Consider the following 20,111-nt stretch of genomic DNA (forward strand, 5'->3'; position numbering starts at 1 on the left):
CATGTGTGTGAAGGGTGTGAACAGGTGGCTCTTCAGGGCAGAACCTCTGACCCCATTCATTCACCCTCTGCAGGTGTCTCCACAGTGGTTATCTGCATTTAAAGAAGTATCTGAAAATGCTGAGATGACTTTATTTTATTAAGAAATGCCTGTATTACAGCATTATGTATAAATTAATCTGCTCTTATTAGACTTGTAGAGACATAGGGCCTACACTGATGTGGTGGTTTGGGACACTGACCCACAGTCTGTTGGAATGGTTGGCCATGACATCTTCGTTATCCAGGCTCTCATCAGCCTTGGGAAGGCGTCTGTTCAGCAGAGCCCCTGCAAGGGCTGTACTCTGCAGCCTCCCAGAGTATCCAGACTTCCACAGTATTTCCCCTAACAGCCTTTCAAAGCATTTGGAAGCTCGACTCAGTTTCAAAGACTACAGATTGACTTACAGTATGGGATATAGTATTTTCACTTGCGTCTAAAAACGCTGTTGCGTGGCCAAAAATTCAATTGCCAAGAAATCACACATGGTTCACAACACAGCTCTTTGATAACATTAAAAGTATATGTAATATTTTGAAATCACTGGCCAATTATTTCTAATAGTTTCATGATAATTTATGTAGAGAATCTCTCTGTTGGATGTGTTCCTGCTTTGGTCTAAATGTATTTTTGAACACTCTGTCAAACATCCCCATTTGGCACCTATTTTGTTTCACTGAATTTCTTTAGTATGTCCAGATCTCTTGCCAATGTATTTGTGGAACATATTTTGACAGTTTTGTCACCAAATTTGTTACTTCTTGTGTTTGGAATATGTATCAAATGGCGGATATTAATGTGTGCGTTTCCTTTTGGTATAGACTCAGCTGGATAATACCTTTATCTTCCGTGGTGGTGAATATAATAAAGTGAGTGATTTTTTTTTTTATTAATTTCAAATGTTATTAAGATTTAAAAATTACAAATCTGTTATAGATGTATTGGTTTGTTTTTATGTTTGCAGCTAAAAGCATTCCTTAATATCCTTGAACTTTAAAGAGCTGTGATATTACATTCCTTACCCAAACTCTATAATAGAAATCATATGTATAAGAAGGCAGAAACTTCTCCCTCACTGTGCACACACACTCCTGTGTGTATATATAGATATATATGTATGTATAATTTTATTTCAATATGCTTGGATTAACTAAACTATTGAATTTCAATTTGTTGTGCTCTTCTATGAAATAGTCTTCCTATTGAGTTTGTTAGAGCTGAATGAAAAAGGTGTATTTAAGACTGATCATAATCTTTGCCATCATGTTTTTCTCCATATGGTATTCCTAGATTAAAAGGGATGACAAGATAATGCCTGTTGAAATATGAAGGTCTGCTTTGTGGCTCTGCTGCTGAGCTGGCCCACCCTGGGACATCACACCCAGCTGTGATGTTTCCAGCCACACAAATCCCTGCTGTTCCCTTGCATGGTGGCTGCCCACAGTCCTGTGCCAGCTTGTTTTCCTTGGCCTGGCACAGCTGATGGTGCCTTTACCCTCTCTGGGTGTGTGCAGATCTGGAGAGCACCCTGGATCAGAAGGAATGAACTGGATATCCATCTTATTTTTCATATATTGTCCAGAGAAGTAGGCTGGAAAGATTTAACAAATTAGTCACCTTTGACAGCAGAGGGTAAAAGTGATATGGAGGATATACATTAGAATTCAGTTTAAATAGGGCTCACTGGTTGCCATAGCTCCTGATTATTTTTGCTCTGTTATGGATGGTTCAGTTGTTGGAAATACTTTTAGTCACCCTTAAAGGTAATCTCAGATGTGGGCTCTGTGCAGCTCTGGGTGACAGCACTTTCTCTGAAATGGCACGTTTCCCTGGGAACACCAGAAAACCTGTGCCTGCTTCTAAGGGCTGCTTTTTGGGCCACATCCTAAGTTCTTTAAAAGATGCTCTTCAGTCAGCACAGAGCTCTTTGATTTTTTACTGCTGGCAGATAGGTTGTTTACTGTGCTGAGTAACACGTATCAAATAGTAGATGGATCCTGAAACAGCTGGTTTTGTTGCTGATAGTACGTCTTCCTCATATTTTTTGAAATGTAAGGACTGGTTCTGAAATGTCAGCGGTCTTTCTGTATCGAGATCTATCGCCTTTTACAAAGATTTTATCAAAATTCACAAGTAGCAACAAAAGAAACATTATTTAGTGGAATTATGTTGCATAAAAATGCAACTGTGAATCTAAAATATCTGTAAAATAAAATCCAGATTAATTTTTTGAAAATAAGGTTTTATTTAAGGTCTTACAAAGAACAGGGTATGTAATGTGAATGGAAAACATTCCCTTTACAGGTTAGGTTTTAATTCCAAACCTGTGGTCCTATGCAATAATATATGATTTTTTCAGCAATTCCTTTCAGCTTATCTGGACAAGTTGAGATACAGACTACAATCAGGGCAGAGACACAGTCAGGGCATCAGCAGCTCTTCTTCAAAAAGAAATTTTATTAAGATTGCAAAATTAGAATGACTATTCTGTGTCTGTACAAGATATAGCATATATTTACTGCATTTCTGGGTAAATTATTGCTCAATTCTGAAGCCCAGTGTCAGCAAGGGCAGCAATCCTGTGCCAGCTGTTGCATTCTCCAGAGAAATAGGAGCAATAGGCCATAGAAATGTTCTGGTCATAACATACTTTTCTTGCCATTAGAGAAGAGAGTAACACAATAGGTGCTCTGCTAGTTTCATAATACCAAAGAATTTCCTACAAAATTGTAGAGTCCAGGGCAAGGTGTGGAATAAGTTAGAATTATACAGAACAGACTGACCTGCCATTGATTCAATTTTCCTTTTGGCTGGAAATTTTGCATCATAGAATATATATTTTTCTTGTCAGATTTGCTATGGACTTTCATTGGAATTCTGAATTTTTGCTACTTGGTTGAACTTTTGGGCGCAGTGATAACACAATATAAATCAAATGCCCTGATCCAGACAAAGTAAATCATCAGCTTTTCTGCATAATTTTGTTTGAGTGTTAGTAGAAGACTAACTCTTCCAGACAACTTCTAACAGATTGCTAAATACACAAATAATTTGCTTATTAGAGGTGATATTTATCAAAAAAACTCAGAATGCACTGGAATATATTTATGGTCATATGAAAAATGAAGTGACCTGTTGGAGACAGACCTTAACTCCTGAGAAGCAATGAAATGCTTAGGAAGGTTCCATGAAGCACATGAGATTATTGTGTATATATAAGAAGTAATAATGTCATCTGTTTTTTTTCTGTTTCCTGTTGATTGACTTTTATAGCTTGCAAGCATTATGCTGGATTGTAAATTGCAATAAATTTAATCAAGAATTATTTTATTCAGCCTACTAATGAGGAATAATAGCGTATGTATCAATTAGACATGTCAATTTGTGTGAAGAAATAGATTTACAAAGGGATAGTAGGTAAAAAAAAATATCATTGGTATCAATTCACTTCATTATTTTTAATTTGCTGTGAATATTGAGTGCTTCCAACATAAAATCATTCCTCAATTAAAATAAAACAGCTGTACTCCTATCAGCTTTTCCTTGCTTGTTGTTGCTTACAGATTAGCAGTTGTCATTGGCTTCAGTCTCATGTAATTCCATTAATTTGCAACCATAAATGGGTAAAAATAAGAAAGTAATAATAAAAATCTTTGGCTTGTCAATGTGCTAGGTATTTTATATAAATTATTTTTTTCAGATTGCACTGAAAGGGCAGAACTCCTGTAGCAGCAACGTTTGGGGGACATCGGAACTGTGACCAACCCCACTCGCTCTGTTCTCCAACGTCAGCGAAGCAACAGTACCTGTGAGCACTTTATTCATTTTGGCACTCTTTTATTGCTCTAGATTCCCTTTCTTTCCTCCCAGGCGATCTGTAGTAAACCAGATCCCACACATGTATTGCAGTGTAAATGGGAGGCATGAATCCTGGATTGCACTGGTTCCTACCTGGTTTTTGCTGTCGGATTTAATGAGTCCCTCCCGTCCCTTTATTAGCAGGTCGAGGCTCTTATTTAGTTTTCCTTGATATCACAGAGCATGTTTTTGGTTTTGAGTGACATATGTAGCTCTGTGGTTGTCCTTATTTCTCTTCAAATAGATCAAAAGGCTGACAATAAGAGCACATTTACAGAGACTAGCATGAGAGTTGCAAAAGCTATTTCTGCAAGCCCAGATGTGAAAATGTAGTGCTTAATTTCTGTTTTTCTAGTAGTAAGTTCTTAATGGCCTTATAAGATTTTAAATTGGTCTATCTTACCTTGTTATCATCTAGCTATTATTTTAATGGAAAGTTTAAAAATATGTGTCTAAATGTATGGTATATAAGATGTTAAAAGTATGCAGGAAGAATCAATAATTGCATGTTTTATATTTTAATAGAAAATAATATTCTCTCAGATGACTCTGGCTTCAAGGAATGAAGGTAAGTTGCACATTTGATTTCTTTTTTTTTTCCTGCAGCTGCTGTTGCAGGTTTTAATACCCTTAGATCCTACTGATGGAATGCATTTTGTCACGGTATATTTTCATTGTTTTTTGTTACCAGTGAGAGCTTTTTGATAGAAACCCTAAAGGAGGACTCATGTCTGTAGGGAGACTGAACACATGGGATCTGAATCCTAGTTAACAGTGAATTCTCTATTACAAGAAGTAAAAGCTTATGAATATTTTCCTTGGCTCTGAAAGTGGAAGCTGACACTAGCTCGTATGGGAGAATTTTAACTAATGATTATTACAATGCTTATCTGCTAATTTGCTTCTCCATATTTGGCATCAGTATGCTTTATATGCGTGTGAAATTTTTGGAGCTCATGCTAAAATTTCAACTAGCCAAATACTTATCTGCATTTCATTATTATCAAAATAATTATAGTAATAAATAATAGTAAGCACAATAACTGGTTTTTTTTATTAGTTCACTGAGCTTAAGTGGATCATTGCATAAGCTGATCACATCTTTATTTTTTTGATAAATCTAGAGTATTGTCATTTGACACTGAAGACTTTTTAGAAAAAAAGGCTATGTGATTTTAATGCTGTGCCTTTGAATAGTTATCTACGTATTTCAAAACTAAATAAGAAATGTCAAAAACCATAGACACTCTGTACATATTGATAAGCCATTTGTAATCTATAACAGCATCTATACCAGGACTTGAGCTGATTCATGTATCTTAGGTAATGTATCTGTGCAATTTATTGTGCCACAAGTGATGTCAAACTTCTTGGGTGATGTTTGGAGAAAGAACCTTCCCAACTGTACAACCACCATAAGAAAGCTTTCAAAACTGTGGGAGAAAATGGCAAACAGGAAATTCATATTGCAGGCTTGAGTGCTGAATTTCTTAAATTGTAAATTATTATGAGATTGGGATACTGTTATTTACAAATAAACTTTGTTTTTATCAATTAATATCAACAGTCTCTGTCAATCATTTTTGTATTTCCTGTTCATATGCTTGAATCTTTCTTAATGTTTTAAGTTGTCTGTGTTTTGTGTCTTGTTAGTGTTGGAATTAGGTTAAGCAGTATGGTTACCAGTTTAACAAATATGACCACTGCTTTTATAGATGTATTGAAAAATTGTTATTTTTAATCGTTGAAGTTATTGCTATTTGACATTTGAGAGCAACAAGTTAAACAAGTTAAAGGATGGCTCTGATGGGATGAGACCAAGGAGGAGGATGCAGCATCATTCACACTGATCTCTCTGCTGAGCTCCTGCCTGAGAGCTCCAGTCTGGACAGTTTCCTGGGATTCTCCTGAAGATCCAGCTCCTGTAGTTCTGCGACTCTTTTCCATTCTCTTTCTGCAAAAATTCATTTCTGTTGTCCATCCTGATAGTCTCTGGTGCAGACTGGCAGCTGCCCATGTTGCCAGGCCCCTGCCTAGGCCCCTTGGCACAAATCATAAAGCAAAACCTTAATTTTGTTGTTCAGTGGAGAACCACCACCGACCATAAACTCACATATTATTCAGCTAGAGAGCTGATGCTTCTGTTGCCAGACTATTGTAGCAGCTGAACTTCAAACTTACAATATTATAACGTTCCCAATATGTAAGTTGGCTTAATGGAATAAGGAATCAAATAATCATAAAAAGAGGGAAAAAGTATTTCATTTCTTTTTTTTAGGCCCTTGAAACAGACTCACCATCCTCTTTCCTGCAGTAGGCAGTGTTCTTCAAATCACAAGCAGATCATTTAAAACCGAGGTTGAATTTAATTTTATCAACCATGAGTCTTACAAAGTACTTTCCCTGTTTGAATGTTATTTCTCTGTGTGAAGCTATGACTGAGTTTACAGGCTTAGCAAGACCTTCAGTGACTTGCTTTATACAGCCATTCAATATTGCCCTACACACCAATAATGCTTTAGTGTAATAAAATACATGTCTTTCCCTCTTTACTAGAAGTTATAGAGAAGTCTTCTGATCATCCAGCTATGAAAAGCACCATGACTGGTTCTGCCCAGAAGCTGCATGAATACATGTGGAGCAGAAAAGTTGCTCTTTATAGCCAGCTGTAAAATTCTTTCAACCCTTATGAACGTTCAAGCCTGAGAAGGCTTTTCTCACCAAGATATAGATTAGTTTCAGCATACCAGCCTTCAGCAGTTTGTGTGAGTCAAGATTTCACTCCAAGCCTACACTTTACTGGTGAAACTCAAAGTCAGCCAGCCCATTTCAAGAAGAAAAATGCTGTTTGGTTCCAGTAAGCTACCACAGAACACGCTCCAGATTTGACAAACGTTGTAATTAGTTGCTTTTGTGTGTTTAGTACACAGTGCAAATGCTGTAAAATGTTTTTCACATGATGCAACATTGCCAGCAGATAATCACTGAAGCAGTAAACCAAAAGAATTTGTGTATATCCTACAAGCTGCAGGAGGATAAGAAAATGTAAACAAAAACTAACAGCTGAATTTTTCAGATGATACCATTCCTTTTCTTTTGTTAAACTGATGTGGTTTTAAATGTTACTTTTTGTGAGTTTCCCTAGAAATTGATTAGAAAACCTTAAACCAATGTTGTGAACGTGCTTTTGTTTCTATCCTGGTTTTGACTGTGTGAATCTTTTCAGAACATTTTCAGTTTAATTATGCAGCACTAAAAATTGCAATTAAACTGAATTTGCAATTGAAACTGCTCATTTTAGTTAACTGTCAAATTTACTACGGCATTGTGAAATAGGGGCCTTTATTATTATGAGGTGTTTTGAAAAAAATGACTTTTTAAACAGGAGAAAAATGTCATATCCCTCAGTCCTATCACAATGAGCCAACAATTTAAAGAGATACCCAACCAGTGAAGCTGGTAACTCTCTAAGCACAATGGAGCTTGTTCCAGGTGATGTCTTAAATTATTGATATCCTGCAAGTACGGATGGTATTGAATAAAGTCTTTTTTTTGGTGCATTTAATCTCCTTTGTGAAATGCGTTTTTCAAATGTAGGTGGAAAGCTAAAGTTGCTTTAAAATAGTTTTGTGATAACCTACTCATCTTAGGGATATCTGACATGCCCTGTTTTGCACGATGCTGTGATGCAATTTGATGGATATTGTGTATTATATGAGACTGCACAAATCTTAATATCTCTGTTCCTCTGTTTTAGCATGTGATGTACAGCTCTGTGTACATAGAGCATCTCAGACTAGTGTCTGAGACTACCCTTTTCCTCTAAGCCCTAGGCATTTTTATCACTGTGCCAATAAAAGGAAAGGGATTTATGGGGTACTGCTTTTTAATTCATTCAATTCTCTGTTCATTGTGAGGTTAATGTTGTTGATCTATTTTTCTCTTGAAACAAATAAAAACAATATGTGCTGACACTGACTTTGACTTTTGACATGGGAGATAGAGGTCAACATTTAATTCTATATTTATAGACTACATGAACAATATTATCTGTATTAAAAACTGTTCACTCAGTCCTTGTCATTTTACAACTTAGTTCAGTGGTTTATATCACATTGAGTGTTTTCTCCAACTCTGATCAAGGTGCCATCATTCACAGCACTACACTTAAGGGGTTGTCAGCCTTTCCATTAAAAACACCTTTTTTCAGGGGTTCATAACTTCACTAGCTAAAAAAAATATACCAAGACTGACCTGGGGCTTTATTTTAAACAAATTATACATAAAAATATACCCCAAATCCACAACCCAAAAACACCAGCAAAGAACCCAAATAAAGTTAGGAACTGACTAGTTTGGCACACGTGCAATGACCATTTTTATTTCAGGAAATAATGTGATTTATCAAAGCAGGTATAACACTGCCTAAATGTTTATCCATTGCTTTCTTTCTGAAATATTCTCGGCTGTTTATATGTGTGAGAGGCGCTTGTCTGTCCACTTTTGGATGCCTCATGCCCAAACTACTCAGAAATTGGGTACCAGTAACACGGTTAACGATGTGATTATTGTAATGAGTGTGTGTGGTGCAGCTGTACCTGTGTAAGGGCTGTCATCTGTAAGTGTTCTTTGTTTTATTCCTGTTTGCAGGGTAAAGGCCCATGGTGTACCTTATATTCAGCAAAGAAATTGAATTATCAACGCAATTATTGTTAACCTTTATTTGTTTTCAGAGATTATCCATTCCTCTTTGAGTCAATGGCAAGGAATTTGAGATTCGAGTTTGTCTTCCATTGCAAACAGCCAGTAGTATTTTCCACAGGTTGCCTTTTCTACCTAAATATGTATTTCCTTGGTAGTAATAAGAGCGAACAAAATGGAATAACCCATACAATTTAATCTATGTGTTTTTAAAATATCTTAGCATGTACCATATTTATGTTGAAAAAAACCCCTAAAATAGCTTTTGCAATCTGTAAGTTTTTGAAATATGTGAAGTTTTATCCTAATATGCACATACAGTGATCCAAACTAACTGCCAAGGGTTTTTTTTAAGGGTTATAGAAATTAATATTAATTTTTAAAGTGTTCCCTAATTCACGTATCGTTCTTGGAAAGCAAAGAATCTGCCACATTTTGTATGTGACTGTCTTAATAAGGGCTGTGAAACTGGAACATTGATGGATCATGTTACATACCAGGCATCTCTGAAAAGTTTTTCATTAAAATGAACTCGTAAAGACTCTTAGTGCTTGCTTCTCAGCAGATGGCAAGAGGTGTTTATTTGCCTTATGGAATTCTTTCTGTTTATATACAGAGAAATGGAGAGGACAACTCTGAAGGATCTGGTTAGTACTTGTAGGACTATTTAAAATAGATCATTACTATTAGCATTAAAAGCATACAGGAGGTTCAGTTACACACTCTTTTTCTAACCAGGTCTACCTTGGCATTGAAACTGCTCCAAATATTGGACTTTGCAAAAAAAAAGTTCCTGCTGTGGAACTCTGTGTGATGGAGAGTTTAGTGTAGGGGCTTTTTTTAATAGTCAAATATTTTCTTTGCCATTCTGTTTCTTTCTTTCCTTCTCTCTGCCTGATTCACTGTTAAATAGCTCCTGCTCTATTTCTGGCACTTTTGAACTTTATTTCTCTTTCCTTATTTCTCTTTCCTTGTCCTTTTTCCTTCCATCTGTTTGCTGCTTTCATTGTCTCTTAGCTGCCCTTCCCCATTATTATATCCTTCAATCTGCAAATCCTCTCCCATATGTGCTCTTGTCCTTCCCTAGGCCTCCTGCCTTTTGATTCTTTCCAGATCTCATTTCCTTTTCACCTGATCTGGCTTTATTCAACTCTGCTCTTGTCTATCTTTCAGCCTGTCTCAGGCCTCCCTTTTTCCTTCTGTCCAGTTGTGAATCCATAAACTAAACAAGACTTTGGCAGAAGAAGTCAACAAATGTGGTGTTCAGACCAGAACTTGACAGCTGGAAAAGGAAAAGGGGGATGCAAAAGCCAAACTTTTGATTAGACTGGTGCGAATACTTTTTAATGAACAAAACATTCAGTGAATGCAACCCCTTTTCTGCTTTCAAAGTTTCCTGCAACAGATTGAGACATTCTGTATTTTATGTAGTTAATATTATTTATGAATTTTATTTGAACATATTCCTGATATGTTTGTAACAGTTTATGCAAAGAATCATGCTTTGTACTGTCTTGGGCATTTGCAAGGATATAAAATGTTATGGCTTGGGTGAATTACAGATTTAGGAATTGTGCAGATTGGAGACTTCATCACTATAAAATTAAAAATTCTTAATTATAGTTATGGAATTATTAAAATTGAAATTTAAGATATGAATTGAAGTTAGAATTTGTTTTTTCTGGAAAGATTTAAAGAACTGCCAAATATTATCCTATCAAATGACATTTTAAGTAGGAATGGACCAAATGTCAGTTATTTTTGCCAAATTCCTCTAAAATTCCTGAACAAGTAGTCTAAGTAATTTGCAGACTGCCTGATCTCTCTAAGTTTGGTACCTTGCATCTGTGCTAACTAAAAATAAAGCTGTAAAATATTGTCCTAGTATTTGACTGGGTTGAGTTTTGGTTTTTCTTTCCTGTGCTGCTTTACTGAGGGCTGCACCATGTTTGCAGGAATGCTGCACAGTGGGAGTGTCAGCATATTTACATGTGTCAGGGCACATTAGGAGTACATGCACCTGTAAATAGCACACATATTAAGACCATGTTAGCCCTAACCTGACAATATCAAAAATACCTAGAGTCATGCTGAATTTTGAATGAAAGCCTAAAAGGCTAGTCTAATAATTGCATACAAATTGTCCACGTACACTGTCCACAAATCCCCCGTTAAATCACATCCCCTTCACCTGAAACCGTTTCAAAATGCCTGGTCTTGTTTTAAATAAGTAAAATTAAAACTCCAACATTGTTTCTATGNTTAAAAAATAATTCCCCAGCCTGAAAGCGTCAGACTGGATTACATTCTCTGTTAAAGGAAGAAAAGAAAGAATCTACTGTCTGGTGACCTTTATTTTGGCTGAAGGCTAAGAGACATCGAGCTCTAGAGAGAAAATTCTCCCAGGAAATGTGCATACTAATATTACTTTATTTACATTATTGTTTTCTAATTCAAATAAAAGTGCTGCTGTCGGTTCTATGTACATGATTTCCCTGCACAGCTTTGTAGATGAAGCTGTTGCAGATCCTCCCTCCTTCCCAGCCCTGCTGCAGATGTGGCTTTGGTGGGTGTTTGGTTGTTTTTCCTGGGTTACATCACCTGGGTTGCAGCCAGTCCCTGGGTCTTGGGCTGTTGTGTGGGTGCAGAGTAAAGGGCACAGGACAGGCTTCAACCTCCTGAGAAAACAGAGTGGTGTGATGGCAGGGGAAGAAACCTTTTCTCTGAAGGATCCAACTATGGCAGAGAATGGGGAGGAGGAAGAGTTCCAGGAAATTGTTAGAAGTTCTGGGCAGAGGGAGGCAAAGGAACAGATCTGCCTGGAAGGACAAACTGGACAAGGGGCACTGACTGTTTGGAAAGGTCTCTCCTGCAGGTCCTGTTAGGGTGCAGCCCAAAGATTCACAGCCCTTCTCTGGTGCCCATTTTAACATGTGCAGACAGAGTCACATCAGAGTTTCACCAATCTGCGTCATGTAGGAGTTTGAGTGTAATGACTGGTGGAATCATATTTCTGGGATCTTTACAGGGAAGTGGTAAATACACTTCCCTCACGTTGGTATCTCTTCCTACCCTTGCAGACAGAGGCTCTCCTCTGTTAAAATACTGCCACAGGAATTCCCTCCTGGAGCACCTGAGCAGTCTATATTGGGCAATACCTTGCTGGCTTATGATCCCCTCTTGCCCATGTGCAGGTAAGCATTGTCTTTCACCAAGCAATGCTGCATCTAGGCACAGCTAATAAATGCTTTTCATTGGGCAGTCTTTTTTAAATCACACTTTTGGCTCTGGGGAAGAGAAGACCTGATTGGGAAAGTGGATTTTCCTCTGTTCTGAAGCAAAACCAAGGAAGAACTGTTTCCTTTGATGTTTTTCTGTCTTGCAGGCTATCCCAGTGGCCTTACTCTTGAAGAAGAAGAGAGCACAAGGAGCCTTCTCTTCTGCAGCTAGAATGATAAGTGAGCACATGCCTTCTGACAAGCAGCACCAACACCTTCCTGGCAGGTGAGTGCAGGGACACTGAGCTTGCTTTAAGGCAATTCAGTAATTTGAAACAATGCTCCTTCAGGAGTGGAAAATCTGTAATGAAATAGTCTTTGTCTAGAGAATGTTTTGTTGTTCATTGCCTAAGAACAACCCTTAATGTGGAATTTGCCTGTTACTGTGCTGTTTTCACAAAAGGGAAGAGGGGAAGATAAGTAAAAATAGAAGTCTGGTATCTGCTACTATTTTTTATGAAGGTTCTGTCTCCCAGGACATTGTTTGCCCATCTTAACTGGTAATGTTCTTCCTCAAAACCTCAAAAAAAACTACCACAGCAGTGATGAATCTTTGCTGATGGACATCAGATGTTTTGCTAGGGTTTAAAAGAGTCTAAAAGAAATCAAATTATTCAATCTTCAGCAGAGTTAACAGGTGTTTGTATCAGAGAGGTTATGAAATATTGCCTCAAGTAGGGAAATAGTGCTGTGGAGCACCAGTAAATCAGAACACTGTTCTTGTTCTGAGCTGACTGAACTTGCTTTCAGTAGTTCAGCATATCTTTGTTTATAAATCTAAATGCTATTGTGTTGTATTGTACTTTGCAGTGTAATAAATTGTAACATTCAACATTAACTGGTCAGGCTTCAGTGATAACAAAAGTTCAGCAGGCTGGTGGCACTCTGATCAATATTGCCTTCTATTTATAGTATTGTTACAAATTGAAGTTTTATTTAAATTAGACAATGCTGAGAAGCTTACAGTAGATCAATAAACTAAAATACAGTAACGGATTTTAATTCATGGCTGATATGCTGCTACTCTTTTGTCACATGCATCCTTAATGTCCCCTAAACAAAATCACATTTACATATCCTGTTGTCTGGCAAAGCTGCAAAACTGTTTTAGGGAAGGAAGATTGTGCTGTGCAATGAACAGGAAAGATGTTGCATAGGAGGGAAAATGGCCAGATAGTTTCTGTTTGGTTGGGGATTTTTTTGTTTGCTTGTTTGGCTGTTTTTCTATGCAGTGAATCAGTTTACCCTGAGTGTAAACCATAGAGATAGTGCTAATGCTCAGATTCTGCTCTTATAGTCACACCAACATTTCTCCAGTGACAGCAGCACTGTTCTATTACCTCACCTCTGTTGAGAGATTAGGCTGGAGTTAATGTGATATGCCTTGTTCTTACAGGCAGCTGGAGCCACCACCAGCTTTTGGGGTTTGGTTGGGAACACGACAACCCAACAACTGTTGAACAATATTTTTAGTCTTTTTGCTTGAATTAAAATATGAGGTTATCTTGCAATTATTAGACTTTGATTTCTGTCAGCTCTCTCTAATCATTAGGTGATAGTTCATACGTGAGCTACCAACAGTATCTGAGCAGTCGGCCCTGGGTGTGTGCATCGGCTGAAGACAAAGGACTTGACGTGTTCCTGCTGACGTAAGAGGAATTGTCAAGAATCTTAATTATATATTAACCATCACGGTCAGCTGGCACAATCAACAAAGTCCCTCTAACAGTATCCAAAATAAACTTAAAATGATGGTGCCAGAAAAGTCAGTATAGGGCTTTTACAGTGCCACTGATTTATCTGAAAAAGAGTTTTGAGATGGGTGATTAATAGGGAGATTTACCATTAGACACTGTTAAATTTTAAACAAAGTCTAAATATTCTTACAAGAATTCCCATTTTGTTCTTCCAATAGCAAGCAGAGGTGCTTTAGAGCTGGGGGGGGGATAATTCAGTCTGACCTAATGTTGCAGATAAAAGAAATGGATGAAAAACTGCCGTATATACTGTAGGTCTGACAAGATTTATAAATTTATTCCCCCCAAAAAGGGGGAATTATTAATTCTAAATGGCAAAGGTTGGGCTAAGTGTCACTCTCCCAACACCTGGCCCTTCACTGGTTTACACACAGACGTGGTGATCCTGTGCACTTGTTATGGGCACAGGAACAACTGATGCTTTTCTGTGTCATTATTCCACTGTTGTTATATTCCTTCCCACCAGATGTTTCAGACAAGACCAGAAGCAGGCCAAAGGTATAAAATACCTGCTACCAAGAAGCCTGTGGCGGGAAGGCTTAAGGAAAAAAGCCAGACAGATTCGTGGGAAATTGGGAAACAAAAGTTCTGGATTAACTAAGTGAAGCACATCTTCTCTGCCCGAGATTAACTGTTCCCTCTGTCACGCCTGGAGATGCACAAAGTGTGGATGTTTGTGGCAGATGTATGGAGGGGACTGTGTATCTTCCTTCTGGTGTCAGGAGGTGGGAGGTGAGAGGAACAGCAGCACTGAGTGTTATAAGGGGTTGTGGATGGGTTAGAGGGGGTGATTATAAGGGTTTGTCGAGGCACTGAAGTGGTATTTGGTTTTCTCAGCACTGGCGCTGCAGGTCATTGTTCCTGTGGGAAATGTGCACAATAACAAACTGGGGGGGGTGTCTCAGGTGGGGAGAAGGGCACTGAACATCCTCTGTATCGTGGAAGGTCTGACCTCACGGGAAAGTAACAGCACAGCTGAATGTTTTGCATTTCCCCCCAGTCTGCTGATTCCTTTGTCCTCTGAGTTATCTTGTTCTCAGGGTCAGTAATCTTTGCATTCTGCCAGATACTTGTCTCCTGAAGTGAAGTTGTCCTTTCCTTCTAGCCTAATGTTTCCCTACAAGTCTATAAGTCTTTTTAAAAATATTTTTATTTTTCTCCCTTCCTTGCTGCCACCAGGCTATTCCCCCTTCTTTTACTGGCTGCTGTGCCCACCCGCCTTCTCAGTGTGTGAAGAAACATTCACATCAAATAGAGAAGGAAGTGGAGCAGGCTTTTAACTTCAGCTGTGGGCACAGCTGGGGGGGAGCTGCTTTCTAGCAGCAGGAAACATTGTCTTCTTGTTCTGTAAGAATTTCTGAGGTTGGTTTTCCCCAGATCAAAATGTAAAAGAGACTCCACTTCATCCAGAGATTATACTTATATATGTGTATGTGTATATATAGGTACATATATATATATACACACACAAATAATATATTTTCTTTAATCTTAACCTTCTCTTCTCTCAGAGAGTCTTCCTCCTCCACCTTAGCAGCGATGAGAATCTCCCTGAGAGACCTAAAGCTATGGAGTGTAAAAACTGGAGAGAGATTATCTTGTGCCTTTTTCTGGTTTTTGTCATCATTCTGCTTTTTGGTTGGATGACAGCACTGTGATCTAGAGAGAGAGTGAGACAAGCAAACTGGCTGTACTCTGCCCCATTTGGCAGAGAATTCTAAGATCCTCTGAAATTAAAGTCCATAGTTTTAATAGCATTTTTGAGACCTCATCTTGCATATTAGAACTTAGCCAGGTATTAGGTAATTTAGATAATAAATTCTCTTCAAAGTGACCCATCATCCTAGTATTTATTTTTTTTCCTAGAGGATGTAAGGCATAAAAGCAAGCTTTGTAGTTTTATATCTGTCAGCATGTCACATAAATATCTCAGTAACTACTGATCTTATCACCATAAAACTTCCATTTATACAGTTAGACATGTCATGTTGGTCAGTTGCACAAAAAGTTAAGCACATGCAATATTAAACTCCAACCCATGCCAGCTCCATTAGCCCACATCTTGAAGTTCTCTCTGAACACTATTAGAGGAGAAGTGGGGGAGGAGCAGGAGGCAGCATACGGCAGAATCAGACGAGGATGGACTCATGTTGAAAATCACTGAAATGATGAAAGAGTTTGCAGAGGGATGTTTGGAGTCTTAGTATTTCTCTGAAAATCAAAAGATCTGTTTTCTGTTTGATGAATGACTTTAATAGTTTTAATGACCTCATATAATTTATTTGATTGTTTTGTTCATTTTTATTAGAAAATCGGTCTAGCAGCATTTCAAGTTGTATCACCTTTGCATGTCAGAATGGGACTCTGATCTCCACTTGCCATTTTAAAACTTATATTACTTTTTATCATTTTTATATTAACAGTTAAATTTAACAAATGCTGAAGTTACTTATTTTTTTTTAGGATTGAGACTGGTTTCTAACTGAGAATTGGCAGGAATGTGTCTTTAAAAAGCAGTGTAAGCAATTATTTTTTTTCTAGAGTAAAGTTTGTTGGGAGCAATAGTTTAGAAATTGTGCAATTTATTCATTTGATTTATGCTTTGAAAATTCCCATGAATACTTCAATTAATACTGTTTACTACTCTTAGGTTCTGCTGCAGTTTGCATTTTATACCTCTTAGAAGTCTGTTTGTAGAAATGTCTTACATAGTAAGTTATGTTTAAGTCCAGGCATTGTAAGGCTAGGTGATATTAAGGGACAGTTTATGAAAACATGCATGCTTAATTGTCAACCTAATTTTACCAAATAGTTAATGTCTAGAGATTATAGAAAAAAATATCTGAAAATATGTATCTAGTCCTCTGTGAAGCTTGGAAACTAAACTGGCTACTGACATGTGCACACATGCTTTCACAGATACTTGCTGCAAATTGCAGGTAAAGTAAGCATTAAGTGCCACACACATATTTCTGCCTGGGCCAAATTATTCTGCTTCTGGAAAATATTAAGAAAGACACTAACTTTGCACTCTTGTGCTTGTTTTTACATTTGTGTGGATTTGGCAGGGTAGCACATTATTTACTCTTAAGAAATACAGGAACATCTCTCATACTTGTCTTTACAGAAATACATGAGGCTGCAATTTTTTTGGCACCGCTGATAGCAGAAAATCTCTCTCTTTCTGTTAATGATACAAAATCGACTTTGCTATGGTATTCCCTACAGAAAACAGTGCATTAAAAATAATGGTGTTTAAATTCGGATGTGTTTGAGAGTGTCACAATGCGAAGGGTGAGAGCAGTGTTCTGAAACAGTGAGACATTTGCCGTGCTGCAAACGTGCCTGCTGTGTAAAGGCACGTTGTTTCCATAATCTCAGTTAAACCACTTACGTGGAGTCTCCAATTTTCACTTATAAAGCTGTGTTTAATTTAAGGCAGGGTTGAGTGTGCTTGTCACTGAGTCCACCATTGGCAAGACCGGTCATTATAAAAATATTAGAACCAACCTTGATTTGCCAGGATCCCAAATGAAGAGGAATCAAGGAGAATTTGAGTAGTGGCCTTTTTCCCTTCTCCTGAAGGAGACATTATCAACTCATTAGCTACAAGCCTGCGCAGAGGCCCCAACTGTGACTCTTAAAGCAAGAAATACATTTCTTGTGGTTAAGATTGACTTTCAGCATGCCAGCTGTCCCTCTTTTGGAAGGATTGGCCTTATTTTTCAAGTAGAACATGTGCCATCTTGATTACCCAAACTCTTAATTCAATGCTGTTTTATGCTTTGTCTCCTCAAAATATCCCTTATATCCAGCTTTGATTGGTGGGTAGATGTACCAGTACTGATCAGCTTAATTACCAGTGTGAGGCAGCGCAATGCAGACATGAGGTAGCAGCACACCTTTCCCAGCATTCTGAGGTAATTAACCAAAAAATATTTCCCTGCCACCTGTCTAGCCTTGGAGAAAATCCAGTTTTCTTTCCAAGCTCTGAGAACGGGGGATCAGAGCAGAATTTGGGTAGTAGGATGGTTATCCATGTGTTTTTTGTTCTTCCCAGAGTCATCTGCAGTGGTAAGTTTGGAGCCCGAGGCTGCTACCCCCTGTCTTTCCCAACTCCCAGTACAGTATCTGCAGAAAAAAAAAATCTGTGAAGAATTAAGGAGAGTCATATAGGAAACCATGAGCTGTGATCTTCCAGGGGTCATGAAACTAGAATGCTGAATATACCTTCGGATGCATCAAGAACAGACATCAGCAAAGTTTGGATTTACTTTGGCCTAGAATTCCTCATTTTCTCTCAAAAAGCTTAAACTCAATCCAGTAGCAGTTAAAAGGCTAAATTTTTTGTGTGTTTGGTGCTTAGAGGAAATGTGTTGTAATTCTTACCATTCCTGGGTGAAATAGTCTAGTTACAGTCATTGTGTACAGAAAATTAAATATAAAATCTCTCACTCCTCATGCTTGCATTGATATAACATTCAAAACCAAAAGCAACAGTATAAAATATCACAAAAAATAACATGGATAAAACAATTCTGCTTTTGATTTTATTTTTAAATAATTTTGTTTCTTTTATGCTGAAAAGGCATATCAAAAATTAAAAAGAGATGATAGCAATTCTGGAATAACTTCTGAGTTCTGATGGCTTTCCACATACATAGATTGTAAACCGTGCAAGCTAATGGATGTATTCATCCATCCATGAAGAAGACATCTATGGTTAAAGCATCCCAGCTGATCTAAAATATTTTTCTAAGACCTTATGATTTCAAGTGGTCTTTAACTGGTTTTGATTCAATGAAGATTGTACAAAACAAATAACTTTGCCATTATACTAAAGTCTATTCCCATGTCATGTTTCCAGAAAACAAGTCATGTTTGAGACAAGTTCAATTATCTGTGGTTAGATTTTTTTATGCTGGAATAGTTATTCTGCCATGGCTCAGGAATAGCTAATGGAATTTCATTCAAGCCTCGTTTAAAAAACAAAACCCACACTTTTTGGCAGGATACAAGTGGGAAGAGATTTAGTCCACAAGACATATTTTATCCTGGCATGTAGGAGAACAGTTGGTGGAAAATGGTTTCCCCTGTAGCCCGTTAGAAACTTTAACTATCTGCCAGTGATTGCTGTGAATGTGGTGCATGACATGTCATGAGAAATCACATAAATAAAAAGGGAAAAACATCCAGTTCAGGGCTGCCTCTATGGGAGGGTTGGGAAGAAATATATGATGAGGAGCAGAGAAGAGTTTTACAACCAAAACTTCTAGGACTAGACCTCTGGGGTACTGAGATCTTCTGCAGTAGTTGTCTTTGAATTGTATATATTACTTTGTCTGCCTTGGACTGTGGATAATGAGGAATATTAAAAAGGAAGTTTATTGTTAATGCTTAGGTGTTTGTGGGCTCATTGTTCAGAATTGTACTAGCTGTAACCATGACATTATGATACAAAAAAAACCCTTACAAAATCTGAAATTTGAAATTGTTGAAAAAAATTTTGAAAAGTGTGCATAAGCTATGAAAATTTATATGGAATTTAAATGTTAATATTAAATGGCATTTTAGTGTCTACACTTTACCACTTTATTGAATATGTGAATTAATGAATTTGCTTTTTAGTCAGCTGAAATTTCTGATGAATTTCAGAAATGCAAGCAAACTTGATGACAAGATCTCGCTTCCACTTGTGCCATTTAATTGCTTCCTGATAAACTTGCTCTGCAGTGGCCTGTGGCAGTAACGGGGGTCAGAGTTACTAAGCTGTGTGTAGGGACCCCAGACCCTTGGCATTTAACTAGAGAGCTCTGAATTTTGGAAGCAATATTGCCCATTTACCGTGTTTTAGCACAGAAAAACATAATGAAACAGCATTATAGTCGGCAGTGTTTGCAGCAGCAATCGTGATGCTTGCAGAGGTGTGACAGCCAGCCCAGGGCACGCTGGTGTTGCTATGGTCAGTGGGGTTTTTGGTTGCTTTTAATGAAAGTGTGTACAGCTTTTATGTAGTTTCAGGTTGCCATATTAGGCACCCAAAGCCTTCAGTTAAAGGCCCTGATGAGATGGGTGAACTGAAGGTCATCAGAGATCTCCTGTGGTGTGCAAAGGGTCCATGTGAATTACCAGGCAATGGAGCTGAGAGAACCAAGAGGCTGCTGTGGTGATTTCTGGGACTTGTTCCCAGGATATCTACTTTATTAAAGGGGGGTAAAACAATCAGGCATGAGCTTGAGCTTGTGCAAAAAGGCAAAAGTCTCCTGAAAAGTTTGTATTTTCTGAAGAGGCACATTGGGGAGCTTTGGGGAGTAGGAGCTGCCCTCCTCAGATGGACAGCAGGGCGGGGATGCCCACAAAGCCAAGTACAAGCCTGAGCTCCTGGTCAGGGCTGGACATCCCTTGGCATGAGGGGCTGGAGGGTCTCTGGTCTGGGAGCAGAGGGGCAGGAGGCATCTCAGTGCCATTGAGGTGTCCT

At 38.0% G+C, this 20,111-nt stretch overlaps 1 long non-coding RNA gene across 2 annotated transcripts; it reads left to right on the forward strand.

Annotated features, from left to right (window-relative positions):
• Window positions 1-856: 856 nt before the first annotated feature.
• Window positions 857-5,993, forward strand: LOC108504142. Of its 2 annotated transcripts, none has more exons than XR_001877010.1 (4): window positions 857-908; window positions 3,740-3,847; window positions 4,423-4,465; window positions 5,670-5,993. It is a non-coding gene; the product is annotated as an uncharacterized LOC108504142 (long non-coding RNA). The 2 variants fall into 2 exon arrangements; XR_001877011.1 differs by lacking the exon at window positions 5,670-5,993 and adding an exon at window positions 4,589-4,939.
• The last annotated feature ends 14,118 nt before the right edge of the window (window positions 5,994-20,111 follow it).

The sequence above is a fragment of the Lepidothrix coronata genome, unplaced genomic scaffold (genome assembly GCF_001604755.1).
Source record: "Lepidothrix coronata isolate B3197 unplaced genomic scaffold, Lepidothrix_coronata-1.0 Scaffold153, whole genome shotgun sequence".
Lineage (NCBI taxonomy): Eukaryota > Metazoa > Chordata > Aves > Passeriformes > Pipridae > Lepidothrix > Lepidothrix coronata.